Source organism: Eleutherodactylus coqui, unplaced genomic scaffold (genome assembly GCF_035609145.1).
Source record: "Eleutherodactylus coqui strain aEleCoq1 unplaced genomic scaffold, aEleCoq1.hap1 HAP1_SCAFFOLD_167, whole genome shotgun sequence".
Classification (NCBI taxonomy): Eukaryota; Metazoa; Chordata; class Amphibia; order Anura; family Eleutherodactylidae; genus Eleutherodactylus; species Eleutherodactylus coqui.
The window spans coordinates 33,742-46,675 of NW_027102587.1; positions in this window are offsets into that span (position 1 = coordinate 33,742).

The following is a 12,934-nucleotide window of genomic DNA, read 5'->3' on the forward strand; positions in this document are numbered from 1 at the left end:
TACCTGCCTTTTGGCACCTCCAGCACCCCACCGGCTGCTGCAGACTATCTGCAGTGGCACCCGCAGCACCCCGGCTGCAGGCTACCTGCCCTTTGGCACCCGCAGGATCCCAAGGATGCTGCAGGCTACCTGCCTTTTGGCATATCCAGCACCCCACCGGTTGCTGCAGACTACCTGCCTTTTGGCACCCGCAGCAACCCACCGGCTGCTGCAGGCTCCCTGCTTTTTGGCCCCCCTTTCAGCACCCTGGCTGCAGGCTACCTGCATTTTGGCACGTGCAGCACCCCACCGGATGCTGCAGGCTATCTGCCCTTTGGCACGTCCAGCACCCCACCGGCTGCTGCAGGCTACTTGTCTTTTGGCACATCGAGCACCCCACCGGCTGCTGCAGGCTACCTGCCTTTTGGCACCCACAGCTGCAGGCTACCTGCCTTTTGGCACCCGCTGCACCCCACCGGCTGCTGCAGGCTACCTGCCTTTTTGCACCCGCAGTACCCCACCAGCTGCTGCAGGCTACCTGCTTTTTGGCACCTGCAGCAACCCAGCTGCAGACGGCCTGCCTTTTGGCACCAGCAGCACCCCACCAGCTGCTGCAGGCGACCTGCTTTATGGCTACCGCAGCACCCCGCCGGCTGCTGCAGGCTACCTGCCTTTTGGCAACCGCAACACCCCGCCGGCTGCTGCAGGCTACCTGCCATTTGGCAACCACAGCACCCCACCAGCTGCTGCAGGCTACCTGCTTTTTGGCACCCACAGCACTCCACCGGCTGCTGAAGGCTACCTGCCTTTTGCACCCGCAGCACCCCACCGGCTGCTGCAGGCTACCTGCCATTTGGCACCCGCAGCACCCCACCGGCTGCAGGCTTCCTGCCTTTTGGCACCCGCGGCACCCCACCGGCTGCTGCAGGCTACCTGCCTTTTGGCACCCACAGCACCCCAATGGCTGCTACAGGCTACCTGCATTTTGGCACCCACAGCACCCCACCAGCTGCTGCAGGCTACCTGCTTTTGGCGCCAGCAGCACTCCACCGACAGCTGCAGGCTACCTGCCTTTTGGCACCCGCAGCACCCCACTGGCTTCTGCAGGCTACCTTCCTTTTGGCACCCGCAGCACCCCACCGGCTGCTGCAGGCTACCTGCCTTTTGGCAACCGCAGCACCCCTCCAGCTGCTGCAGGCTACCTGCCATTTGGCACCCGCAGCACCCCTCCAGCTGCTGCAGGCTACCTGCCTTTTGGCACCCGCAGCACACCACCGGCTGCTGCAGGCTACCTGCTTTAGGCGCCGGCAGCACTCCACCGACAGCTGCAGGCTACCTGCCTTTTGGCACCCGCAGCACCCCACCGGCTGCTGCAGGCTACCTGCATTTTGCCACCCACAGCACCCCACCAGCTGCTGCAGGCTACCTGCTTTAGGCGCCAGCAGCACTCCACCGGCTGCTACAGGCTCCCTGCTTTTTGGCACCCGCAGCACCCCGGCTGCAGGCTACCTGCCTTTTGGCACCCGCAGCACCCCACTGGCTGCTGCAGGTTACCTGTCTCTTGGCACCCGCAGCATCCCACCGGCTGCTGGAGGAGACTTGCGTTTTGTCACCCGCAGCTCCTAACCGGCTGCTGCAGGCTACCTGCTTTTTGGCACCCGCAGCACCCCACCGGCTGCTGCAGTCTACCTGCCTTTTGGCAACCGCAACACCCCACCGGCTGCTGCAGGCTACCTGCCTTTTGGCACCTCCAGCACCCCACCGGCTGCTGCAGCCTACCTGCCTTTTGGCACGTCCAGCACCCCACCGGCTGCTGCAGGCTACCTGTCTTTTGGCACATCGAGCACCCCACCGGCTGCTGCAGGCTACCTGTCTTTTGGCACCCGCAGCACCCCACCAGCTGATGCAGGCTACCTGTTTTGGCGCCAGCAGCACTCCACCGACAGCTGCAGGCTACCTGCCTTTGGGCACCCGCAGCACCCCACCGGCTGCTGCAGGCTACCTTCCTTTTTGCACCCGCAGCACCCCACCGGCTGCTGCAGCCTACCTGCCTTTTGGCACCCGCAGCACCCCACCGGCTGCTGCAGGCTACCTGCCTTTTGGCACCCACAGCACCCCAATGGCTGCTACAGGCTACCTGCCTTTTGCCACCCGCAGCACCCCACCGGCTGCTGCAGGCTACCTGTCTTTTGGCACATCGAGCACCCCACCGGCTGCTGCAGGCTACCTGTCTTTTGGCACCCGCAGCACCCCACCAGCTGCTGCAGGCTACCTGTTTTGGCGCCAGCAGCACTCCACCGACAGCTGCAGGCTACCTGCCTTTGGGCACCCGCAGCACCCCACCGGCTGCTGCAGGCTACCTTCCTTTTTGCACCCGCAGCACCCCACCGGCTGCTGCAGCCTACCTGCCTTTTGCCACCCGCAGCACCCCACCGGCTGCTACAGGCTACCTGCCTTTTGCCACCCGCAGCACCCCACCGGCTGCTGCAGGCTACCTGCTTTTTGCCACCCGCAGCACCTCACCGGCTGCTGCCCTTTCGAAAAGGCGCCCGCAGCACCCCGGCCGGGCTGCTGCAGGCTGGCTCTGCCTTTCCGAAAAGGCACCCGCAGCACCCCGTCCGGGCTGCTGCAGGCTGGCTCTGCCCTTTCGAAAAGGCGCCCGCAGCCCCCCGGTCGGGCGGATGCAGGCTGGCTCTGCCCTTTCGAAAAGGCGCCCGCAGCCCCCCGGCCGGGCTGCTGCAGGCTGGCTCTGCCCTTTCGAAAAGGCGCCCGCAGCCCCTTGGCCGGGCTGCTGCAGGCTGGCTCTGCCCTTTCGAAAAGGCGCCCGCAGCCCCCCGGCCGGGCTGCTGCAGGCTGGCTCTGCCCTTTCGAAAAGGCGCCCGCAGCCCCCCGGCCGGGCGGCTGCAGGCTGGCTCTGCCCTTTCGAAAAGGCGCCCGCAGCCCCCCGGCCGGGCGGCTGCAGGCTGGCTCTGCCCTTTCGAAAAGGCGCCCGCAGCCCCCCGGCCGGGCTGCTGCAGGCTGGCTCTCTCTGCCTTTTCGAATAGGCGCCCGCAGCACCCCGGCCGGGCTGCTGCAGGCTGGCTCTCTCTGCCTTTTCGAAAAGGCGCCCACAGCACCCCGGCCGGGCTGCTGCAGGCTGGCTCTCTCTGCCTATTCGAAAAGGCGCCCGCAGCACCCAGTGCCGGGCGGCTGCAGGCTGGCTCTGCCCTTTCGAAAAGGCGGCCGCAGCCCCCAGTGCCGGGCGGCTGCAGGCTGGCTCTGCCCTTTCGAAAAGGCGCCCGCAGCCCCCAGTGCCGGGCGGCTGCAGGCTGGCTCTGCCCTTTCGAAAAGGCGCCCGCAGCACCCCGGCCGGTTGCTGCAGGCTGGCTCTGCCCTTTCGAAAAGGCGGCCGCAGCCCCCAGTGCCGGGCGGCTGCAGGCTGGCTCTGCCCTTTCGAAAAGGCGCCCGCAGTCCCCCGGCCGGGCGGCTGCAGGCTGGCTCTGCCCTTTCGAAAAGGCGCCCGCAGCCCCCAGTGCCGGGCGGCTGCAGGCTGGCTCTGCCCTTTCGAAAAGGCGCCCGCAGCCCCCAGTGCCGGGCGGCTGCAGGCTGGCTCTGCCCTTTCGAAAGCCTTTTAAAAAGGCGCCCGCAGCACCCCGGCCGGGCAGCTGCAGGCTAGCTCTGCCCTTTCGGAAAGGCGCCCGCAGCCCCCAGTGCCGGGCTGCTGCAGGCTGGCTCTGCCTTTTCGAAAGCCTTTTAAAAAGGCACCCGCAGCACCCCGGCCGGGCTGCTGCAGGCTGGTTCTGCCCTTTCGAAAAGGCGCCCGCAGCACCCCGGCCGGGCTGCTGCAGGCTGGCTCTGCCCTTTCGAAAAGGCGCCCGCAGCCCCCCGGCCGGGCTGCTGCAGGCTGGCTCTGCCCTTTCGAAAAGGCGCCCGCAGCCCCCCGGCCGGGCGGCTGCAGGCTGGCTCTGCCCTTTCGAAAAGGCGCCCGCAGCCCCCCGGCCGGGCGGCTGCAGGCTGGCTCTGCCCTTTCGAAAAGGCGCCCGCAGCCCCCCGGCCGGGCTGCTGCAGGCTGGCTCTCTCTGCCTTTTCGAATAGGCGCCCGCAGCACCCCGGCCGGGCTGCTGCAGGCTGGCTCTCTCTGCCTTTTCGAAAAGGCGCCCACAGCACCCCGGCCGGGCTGCTGCAGGCTGGCTCTCTCTGCCTATTCGAAAAGGCGCCCGCAGCACCCAGTGCCGGGCGGCTGCAGGCTGGCTCTGCCCTTTCGAAAAGGCGGCCGCAGCCCCCAGTGCCGGGCGGCTGCAGGCTGGCTCTGCCCTTTCGAAAAGGCGCCCGCAGCCCCCAGTGCCGGGCGGCTGCAGGCTGGCTCTGCCCTTTCGAAAAGGCGCCCGCAGCACCCCGGCCGGTTGCTGCAGGCTGGCTCTGCCCTTTCGAAAAGGCGGCCGCAGCCCCCAGTGCCGGGCGGCTGCAGGCTGGCTCTGCCCTTTCGAAAAGGCGCCCGCAGTCCCCCGGCCGGGCGGCTGCAGGCTGGCTCTGCCCTTTCGAAAAGGCGCCCGCAGCCCCCAGTGCCGGGCGGCTGCAGGCTGGCTCTGCCCTTTCGAAAAGGCGCCCGCAGCCCCCCAGTGCCGGGCGGCTGCAGGCTGGCTCTGCCCTTTCGAAAGCCTTTTAAAAAGGCGCCCGCAGCACCCCGGCCGGGCAGCTGCAGGCTAGCTCTGCCCTTTCGGAAAGGCGCCCGCAGCCCCCAGTGCCGGGCTGCTGCAGGCTGGCTCTGCCTTTTCGAAAGCCTTTTAAAAAGGCACCCGCAGCACCCCGGCCGGGCTGCTGCAGGCTGGTTCTGCCCTTTCGAAAAGGCGCCCGCAGCACCCCGGCCGGGCGCTGCAGGCTGGCTCTGCCCTTTCGAAAGGGCTGCAGGCTGGCTCTGTGCCCTTTCGAAAAGGCGCCCGCAGCCCCCAGTGCCGGGCGGCTGCAGGCTGGCTCTGTGCCCTTTCGAAAAGGCGCCCGCAGCCCCCAGTGCCGGGCGGCTGCAGGCTGGCTCTGTGCCCTTTCGAAAAGGCGCCCGCAGCCCCCAGTGCCGGGCGGCTGCAGGCTGGCTCTGTGCCCTTTCGAAAAGGCGGCCGCAGCCCCCAGTGCCGGGCGGCTGCAGGCTGGCTCTGCCCTTTCGAAAGGGCTGCAGGCTGGCTCTGTGCCCTTTCGAAAAGGCGCCCGCAGCCCCCAGTGCCGGGCGGCTGCAGGCTGGCTCTGTGCCCTTTCGAAAAGGCGCCCGCAGCCCCCAGTGCCGGGCGGCTGCAGGCTGGCTCTGTGCCCTTTCGAAAAGGCGCCCGCAGCCCCCAGTGCCGGGCGGCTGCAGGCTGGCTCTGTGCCCTTTCGAAAAGGCGCCCGCAGCCCCCAGTGCCGGGCGGCTGCAGGCTGGCTCTGTGCCCTTTCGAAAAGGCGCCCGCAGCCCCCAGTGCCGGGCGGCTGCAGGCTGGCTCTGTGCCCTTTCGAAAAGGCGCCCGCAGCCCCCAGTGCCGGGCGGCTGCAGGCTGGCTCTGTGCCCTTTCGAAAAGGCGCCCGCAGCCCCCAGTGCCGGGGCGGCTGCAGGCTGGCTCTGTGCCCTTTCGAAAAGGCGCCCGCAGCCCCCAGTGCCGGGGCGGCTGCAGGCTGGCTCTGTGCCCTTTCGAAAAGGCGCCCGCAGCCCCCAGTGCCGGGGCGGCTGCAGGCTGGCTCTGTGCCCTTTCGAAAAGGCGCCCGCAGCCCCCAGTGCCGGGGCGGCTGCAGGCTGGCTCTGTGCCCTTTCGAAAAGGCGCCCGCAGCCCCCAGTGCCGGGGCGGCTGCAGGCTGGCTCTGTGCCCTTTCGAAAAGGCGCCCGCAGCCCCCAGTGCCGGGGCGGCTGCAGGCTGGCTCTGTGCCCTTTCGAAAAGGCGCCCGCAGCCCCCAGTGCCGGGGCGGCTGCAGGCTGGCTCTGTGCCCTTTCGAAAAGGCGCCCGCAGCCCCCAGTGCCGGGGCGGCTGCAGGCTGGCTCTGTGCCCTTTCGAAAAGGCGCCCGCAGCCCCCAGTGCCGGGGCGGCTGCAGGCTGGCTCTGTGCCCTTTCGAAAAGGCGCCCGCAGCCCCCAGTGCCGGGGCGGCTGCAGGCTGGCTCTCTGCCCTTTCGAAAGCCTTTTAAAAAGGCGCCCGCAGCACCCCGGCCGGGCAGCTGCAGGCTAGCTCTGCCCTTTCGGAAAGGCGCCCGCAGCCCCCAGTGCCGGGCTGCTGCAGGCTGGCTCTGCCTTTTCGAAAGCCTTTTAAAAAGGCACCCGCAGCACCCCGGCCGGGCTGCTGCAGGCTGGTTCTGCCCTTTCGAAAAGGCGCCCGCAGCACCCCGGCCGGGCGCTGCAGGCTGGCTCTGCCCTTTCGAAAGGGCTGCAGGCTGGCTCTGTGCCCTTTCGAAAAGGCGCCCGCAGCCCCCAGTGCCGGGCGGCTGCAGGCTGGCTCTGTGCCCTTTCGAAAAGGCGCCCGCAGCCCCCAGTGCCGGGCGGCTGCAGGCTGGCTCTGTGCCCTTTCGAAAAGGCGCCCGCAGCCCCCAGTGCCGGGCGGCTGCAGGCTGGCTCTGTGCCCTTTCGAAAAGGCGGCCGCAGCCCCCAGTGCCGGGCGGCTGCAGGCTGGCTCTGCCCTTTCGAAAGGCCTGCAGGCTGGCTCTGTGCCCTTTCGAAAAGGCGCCCGCAGCCCCCAGTGCCGGGCGGCTGCAGGCTGGCTCTGTGCCCTTTCGAAAAGGCGCCCGCAGCCCCCAGTGCCGGGCGGCTGCAGGCTGGCTCTGTGCCCTTTCGAAAAGGCGCCCGCAGCCCCCAGTGCCGGGCGGCTGCAGGCTGGCTCTGTGCCCTTTCGAAAAGGCGCCCGCAGCCCCCAGTGCCGGGCGGCTGCAGGCTGGCTCTGTGCCCTTTCGAAAAGGCGCCCGCAGCCCCCAGTGCCGGGGCGGCTGCAGGCTGGCTCTGTGCCCTTTCGAAAAGGCGCCCGCAGCCCCCAGTGCCGGGGCGGCTGCAGGCTGGCTCTGTGCCCTTTCGAAAAGGCGCCCGCAGCCCCCAGTGCCGGGGCGGCTGCAGGCTGGCTCTGTGCCCTTTCGAAAAGGCGCCCGCAGCCCCCAGTGCCGGGGCGGCTGCAGGCTGGCTCTGTGCCCTTTCGAAAAGGCGCCCGCAGCCCCCAGTGCCGGGGCGGCTGCAGGCTGGCTCTGTGCCCTTTCGAAAAGGCGCCCGCAGCCCCCAGTGCCGGGGCGGCTGCAGGCTGGCTCTGTGCCCTTTCGAAAAGGCGCCCGCAGCCCCCAGTGCCGGGGCGGCTGCAGGCTGGCTCTGTGCCCTTTCGAAAAGGCGCCCGCAGCCCCCAGTGCCGGGGCGGCTGCAGGCTGGCTCTGTGCCCTTTCGAAAAGGCGCCCGCAGCCCCCAGTGCCGGGGCGGCTGCAGGCTGGCTCTGTGCCCTTTCGAAAAGGCGCCCGCAGCCCCCAGTGCCGGGGCGGCTGCAGGCTGGCTCTGTGCCCTTTCGAAAAGGCGCCCGCAGCCCCCAGTGCCGGGGCGGCTGCAGGCTGGCTCTCTGCCCTTTCGAAAGCCTTTTAAAAAGGCGCCCGCAGCACCCCGGCCGGGCAGCTGCAGGCTAGCTCTGCCCTTTCGGAAAGGCGCCCGCAGCCCCCAGTGCCGGGCTGCTGCAGGCTGGCTCTGCCTTTTCGAAAGCCTTTTAAAAAGGCACCCGCAGCACCCCGGCCGGGCTGCTGCAGGCTGGTTCTGCCCTTTCGAAAAGGCGCCCGCAGCACCCCCGGCCGGGCGCTGCAGGCTGGCTCTGCCCTTTCGAAAGGGCTGCAGGCTGGCTCTGTGCCCTTTCGAAAAGGCGCCCGCAGCCCCCAGTGCCGGGCGGCTGCAGGCTGGCTCTGTGCCCTTTCGAAAAGGCGCCCGCAGCCCCCAGTGCCGGGCGGCTGCAGGCTGGCTCTGTGCCCTTTCGAAAAGGCGCCCGCAGCCCCCAGTGCCGGGCGGCTGCAGGCTGGCTCTGTGCCCTTTCGAAAAGGCGGCCGCAGCCCCCAGTGCCGGGCGGCTGCAGGCTGGCTCTGCCCTTTCGAAAGGGCTGCAGGCTGGCTCTGTGCCCTTTCGAAAAGGCGCCCGCAGCCCCCAGTGCCGGGCGGCTGCAGGCTGGCTCTGTGCCCTTTCGAAAAGGCGCCCGCAGCCCCCAGTGCCGGGCGGCTGCAGGCTGGCTCTGTGCCCTTTCGAAAAGGCGCCCGCAGCCCCCAGTGCCGGGCGGCTGCAGGCTGGCTCTGTGCCCTTTCGAAAAGGCGCCCGCAGCCCCCAGTGCCGGGCGGCTGCAGGCTGGCTCTGTGCCCTTTCGAAAAGGCGCCCGCAGCCCCCAGTGCCGGGCGGCTGCAGGCTGGCTCTGTGCCCTTTCGAAAAGGCGCCCGCAGCCCCCAGTGCCGGGCGGCTGCAGGCTGGCTCTGTGCCCTTTCGAAAAGGCGCCCGCAGCCCCCAGTGCCGGGGCGGCTGCAGGCTGGCTCTGTGCCCTTTCGAAAAGGCGCCCGCAGCCCCCAGTGCCGGGGCGGCTGCAGGCTGGCTCTGTGCCCTTTCGAAAAGGCGCCCGCAGCCCCCAGTGCCGGGGCGGCTGCAGGCTGGCTCTGTGCCCTTTCGAAAAGGCGCCCGCAGCCCCCAGTGCCGGGGCGGCTGCAGGCTGGCTCTGTGCCCTTTCGAAAAGGCGCCCGCAGCCCCCAGTGCCGGGGCGGCTGCAGGCTGGCTCTGTGCCCTTTCGAAAAGGCGCCCGCAGCCCCCAGTGCCGGGGCGGCTGCAGGCTGGCTCTCTGCCCTTTCGAAAGCCTTTTAAAAAGGCGCCCGCAGCACCCCGGCCGGGCAGCTGCAGGCTAGCTCTGCCCTTTCGGAAAGGCGCCCGCAGCCCCCAGTGCCGGGCTGCTGCAGGCTGGCTCTGCCTTTTCGAAAGCCTTTTAAAAAGGCACCCGCAGCACCCCGGCCGGGCTGCTGCAGGCTGGTTCTGCCCTTTCGAAAAGGCGCCCGCAGCACCCCGGCCGGGCGCTGCAGGCTGGCTCTGCCCTTTCGAAAGGGCTGCAGGCTGGCTCTGTGCCCTTTCGAAAAGGCGCCCGCAGCCCCCAGTGCCGGGCGGCTGCAGGCTGGCTCTGTGCCCTTTCGAAAAGGCGCCCGCAGCCCCCAGTGCCGGGCGGCTGCAGGCTGGCTCTGTGCCCTTTCGAAAAGGCGCCCGCAGCCCCCAGTGCCGGGCGGCTGCAGGCTGGCTCTGTGCCCTTTCGAAAAGGCGGCCGCAGCCCCCAGTGCCGGGGCGGCTGCAGGCTGGCTCTGCCCTTTCGAAAGGGCTGCAGGCTGGCTCTGTGCCCTTTCGAAAAGGCGCCCGCAGCCCCCAGTGCCGGGCGGCTGCAGGCTGGCTCTGTGCCCTTTCGAAAAGGCGCCCGCAGCCCCCAGTGCCGGGCGGCTGCAGGCTGGCTCTGTGCCCTTTCGAAAAGGCGCCCGCAGCCCCCAGTGCCGGGCGGCTGCAGGCTGGCTCTGTGCCCTTTCGAAAAGGCGCCCGCAGCCCCCAGTGCCGGGCGGCTGCAGGCTGGCTCTGTCCTTTCGAAAAGGCGCCCGCAGCACCCCGGCCGGTTGCTGCAGGCTGGCTCTGTGCCCTTTCGAAAAGGCGCCCGCAGCCCCCAGTGCCGGGGCGGCTGCAGGCTGGCTCTGTGCCCTTTCGAAAAGGCGCCCGCAGCCCCCCGGCCGGGCGGCTGCAGGCTGGCTCTGCCTTTTCGAAAAGGCGCCCCGCAGCCCCCAGTGCCGGGCGGCTGCAGGCTGGCTCTGTGCCCTTTCGAAAAGGCGCCCGCAGCCCCCAGTGCCGGGCGGCTGCAGGCTGGCTCTGCCCTTTCGAAAAGGCGCCCGCAGCACCCCGGTGGCTCTGCCCTTTCGAAAAGGCGCCCGCAGTCCCCCGGCCGGGCTGGCTCTGCCTTTTCGAAAAGGCGCCCGCAGCCCCCAGTGCCGGGCGGCTGCAGGCTGGCTCTGTGCCCTTTCGAAAAGGCGCCCGCAGCCCCCAGTGCCGGGCGGCTGCAGGCTGGCTCTGTGCCCTTTCGAAAAGGCGCCCGCAGCCCCCAGTGCCGGGCGGCTGCAGGCTGGCTCTGTGCCCTTTCGAAAAGGCGCCCGCAGCCCCCAGTGCCGGGCGGCTGCAGGCTGGCTCTGTGCCTTTTCGAAAAGGCGCCCGCAGCCCCCAGTGCCGGGGCGGCTGCAGGCTGGCTCTGTGCCCTTTCGAAAAGGCGCCCGCAGCCCCCAGTGCCGGGGCGGCTGCAGGCTGGCTCTGTGCCCTTTCGAAAAGGCGCCCGCAGCCCCCAGTGCCGGGGCGGCTGCAGGCTGGCTCTGTGCCCTTTCGAAAAGGCGCCCGCAGCCCCCAGTGCCGGGCGGCTGCAGGCTGGCTCTGTGCCCTTTCGAAAAGGCGCCCGCAGCCCCCAGTGCCGGGGCGGCTGCAGGCTGGCTCTGTGCCCTTTCGAAAAGGCGCCCGCAGCCCCCAGTGCCGGGGCGGCTGCAGGCTGGCTCTGTGCCCTTTCGAAAAGGCGCCCGCAGACCCCAGTGCCGGGCGGCTGCAGGCTGGCTCTGTGCCCTTTCGAAAAGGCGCCCGCAGACCCCAGTGCCGGGCGGCTGCAGGCTGGCTCTGTGCCCTTTCGAAAAGGCGCCCGCAGACCCCAGTGCCGGGCGGCTGCAGGCTGGCTCTGTGCCCTTTCGAAAAGGCGCCCGCAGACCCCAGTGCCGGGCGGCTGCAGGCTGGCTCTGTGCCCTTTCGAAAAGGCGCCCGCAGACCCCAGTGCCGGGGCGGCTGCAGGCTGGCTCTGTGCCCTTTCGAAAAGGCGCCCGCAGCCCCCCGGCCGGGCGGCTGCAGGCTGGCTCTGCCTTTTCGAAAAGGCGCCCCGCAGCCCCCAGTGCCGGGCGGCTGCAGGCTGGCTCTGTGCCCTTTCGAAAAGGCGCCCGCAGCCCCCAGTGCCGGGCGGCTGCAGGCTGGCTCTGCCCTTTCGAAAAGGCGCCCGCAGCACCCCGGTGGCTCTGCCCTTTCGAAAAGGCGCCCGCAGTCCCCCGGCCGGGCTGGCTCTGCCTTTTCGAAAAGGCGCCCGCAGCCCCCAGTGCCGGGCGGCTGCAGGCTGGCTCTGTGCCCTTTCGAAAAGGCGCCCGCAGCCCCCAGTGCCGGGCGGCTGCAGGCTGGCTCTGTGCCCTTTCGAAAAGGCGCCCGCAGCCCCCAGTGCCGGGCGGCTGCAGGCTGGCTCTGTGCCCTTTCGAAAAGGCGCCCGCAGCCCCCAGTGCCGGGCGGCTGCAGGCTGGCTCTGTGCCTTTTCGAAAAGGCGCCCGCAGCCCCCAGTGCCGGGGCGGCTGCAGGCTGGCTCTGTGCCCTTTCGAAAAGGCGCCCGCAGCCCCCAGTGCCGGGGCGGCTGCAGGCTGGCTCTGTGCCCTTTCGAAAAGGCGCCCGCAGCCCCCAGTGCCGGGGCGGCTGCAGGCTGGCTCTGTGCCCTTTCGAAAAGGCGCCCGCAGCCCCCAGTGCCGGGCGGCTGCAGGCTGGCTCTGTGCCCTTTCGAAAAGGCGCCCGCAGCCCCCAGTGCCGGGGCGGCTGCAGGCTGGCTCTGTGCCCTTTCGAAAAGGCGCCCGCAGCCCCCAGTGCCGGGGCGGCTGCAGGCTGGCTCTGTGCCCTTTCGAAAAGGCGCCCGCAGCCCCCAGTGCCGGGGCGGCTGCAGGCTGGCTCTGTGCCCTTTCGAAAAGGCGCCCGCAGACCCCAGTGCCGGGCGGCTGCAGGCTGGCTCTGTGCCCTTTCGAAAAGGCGCCCGCAGACCCCAGTGCCGGGCGGCTGCAGGCTGGCTCTGTGCCCTTTCGAAAAGGCGCCCGCAGACCCCAGTGCCGGGCGGCTGCAGGCTGGCTCTGTGCCCTTTCGAAAAGGCGCCCGCAGACCCCAGTGCCGGGCGGCTGCAGGCTGGCTCTGTGCCCTTTCGAAAAGGCGCCCGCAGACCCCAGTGCCGGGCGGCTGCAGGCTGGCTCTGTGCCCTTTCGAAAAGGCGCCCGCAGACCCCAGTGCCGGGCGGCTGCAGGCTGGCTCTGTGCCCTTTCGAAAAGGCGCCCGCAGCCCCCAGTGCCGGGCGGCTGCAGGCTGGCTCTGTGCCCTTTCGAAAAGGCGCCCGCAGCCCCCAGTGCCGGGCGGCTGCAGGCTGGCTCTGTGCCCTTTCGAAAAGGCGCCCGCAGCCCCCAGTGCCGGGCGGCTGCAGGCTGGCTCTGTGCCCTTTCGAAAAGGCGCCCGCAGCCCCCAGTGCCGGGCGGCTGCAGGCTGGCTCTGTGCCCTTTCGAAAAGGCGCCCGCAGCCCCCAGTGCCGGGCGGCTGCAGGCTGGCTCTGTGCCCTTTCGAAAAGGCGCCCGCAGCCCCAGTGCCGGGCGGCTGCAGGCTGGCTCTGTGCCCTTTCGAAAAGGCGCCCGCAGCCCCCAGTGCCGGGCGGCTGCAGGCTGGCTCTGTGCCCTTTCGAAAAGGCGCCCGCAGCCCCCAGTGCCGGGCGGCTGCAGGCTGGCTCTGTGCCCTTTCGAAAAGGCGCCCGCAGCCCCCAGTGCCGGGCGGCTGCAGGCTGGCTCTGTGCCCCTTTCGAAAAGGCGCCCGCAGCCCCCAGTGCCGGGCGGCTGCAGGCTGGCTCTGTGCCCTTTCAAAAGGCGCCCGCAGCCCCCAGTGCCGGGCGCTGCAGGCTGGCTCTGCCCTTTCGAAAAGGCGCCCGCAGCACCCGGTGGCTCTGCCCTTTCGAAAAGGCGCCCGCAGTCCCCCGGCCGGGCGGCTGCAGGCTGGCTCTGCCTTTTCGAAAAGGCGCCCGCAGCCCCCAGTGCCGGGCGGCTGCAGGCTGGCTCTGTGCCCTTTCGAAAAGGCGCCCGCAGCCCCCAGTGCCGGGCGGCTGCACGCTGGCTCTGCCCTTTCGAAAAGGCGCCCGCAGTCCCCCAACGGCCGGGCTGGCTCTGCCCTTTCGAAAAAGGCGCCCGCAGTCCCCCGGCCGGGCTGGCTCTGCCTTTTC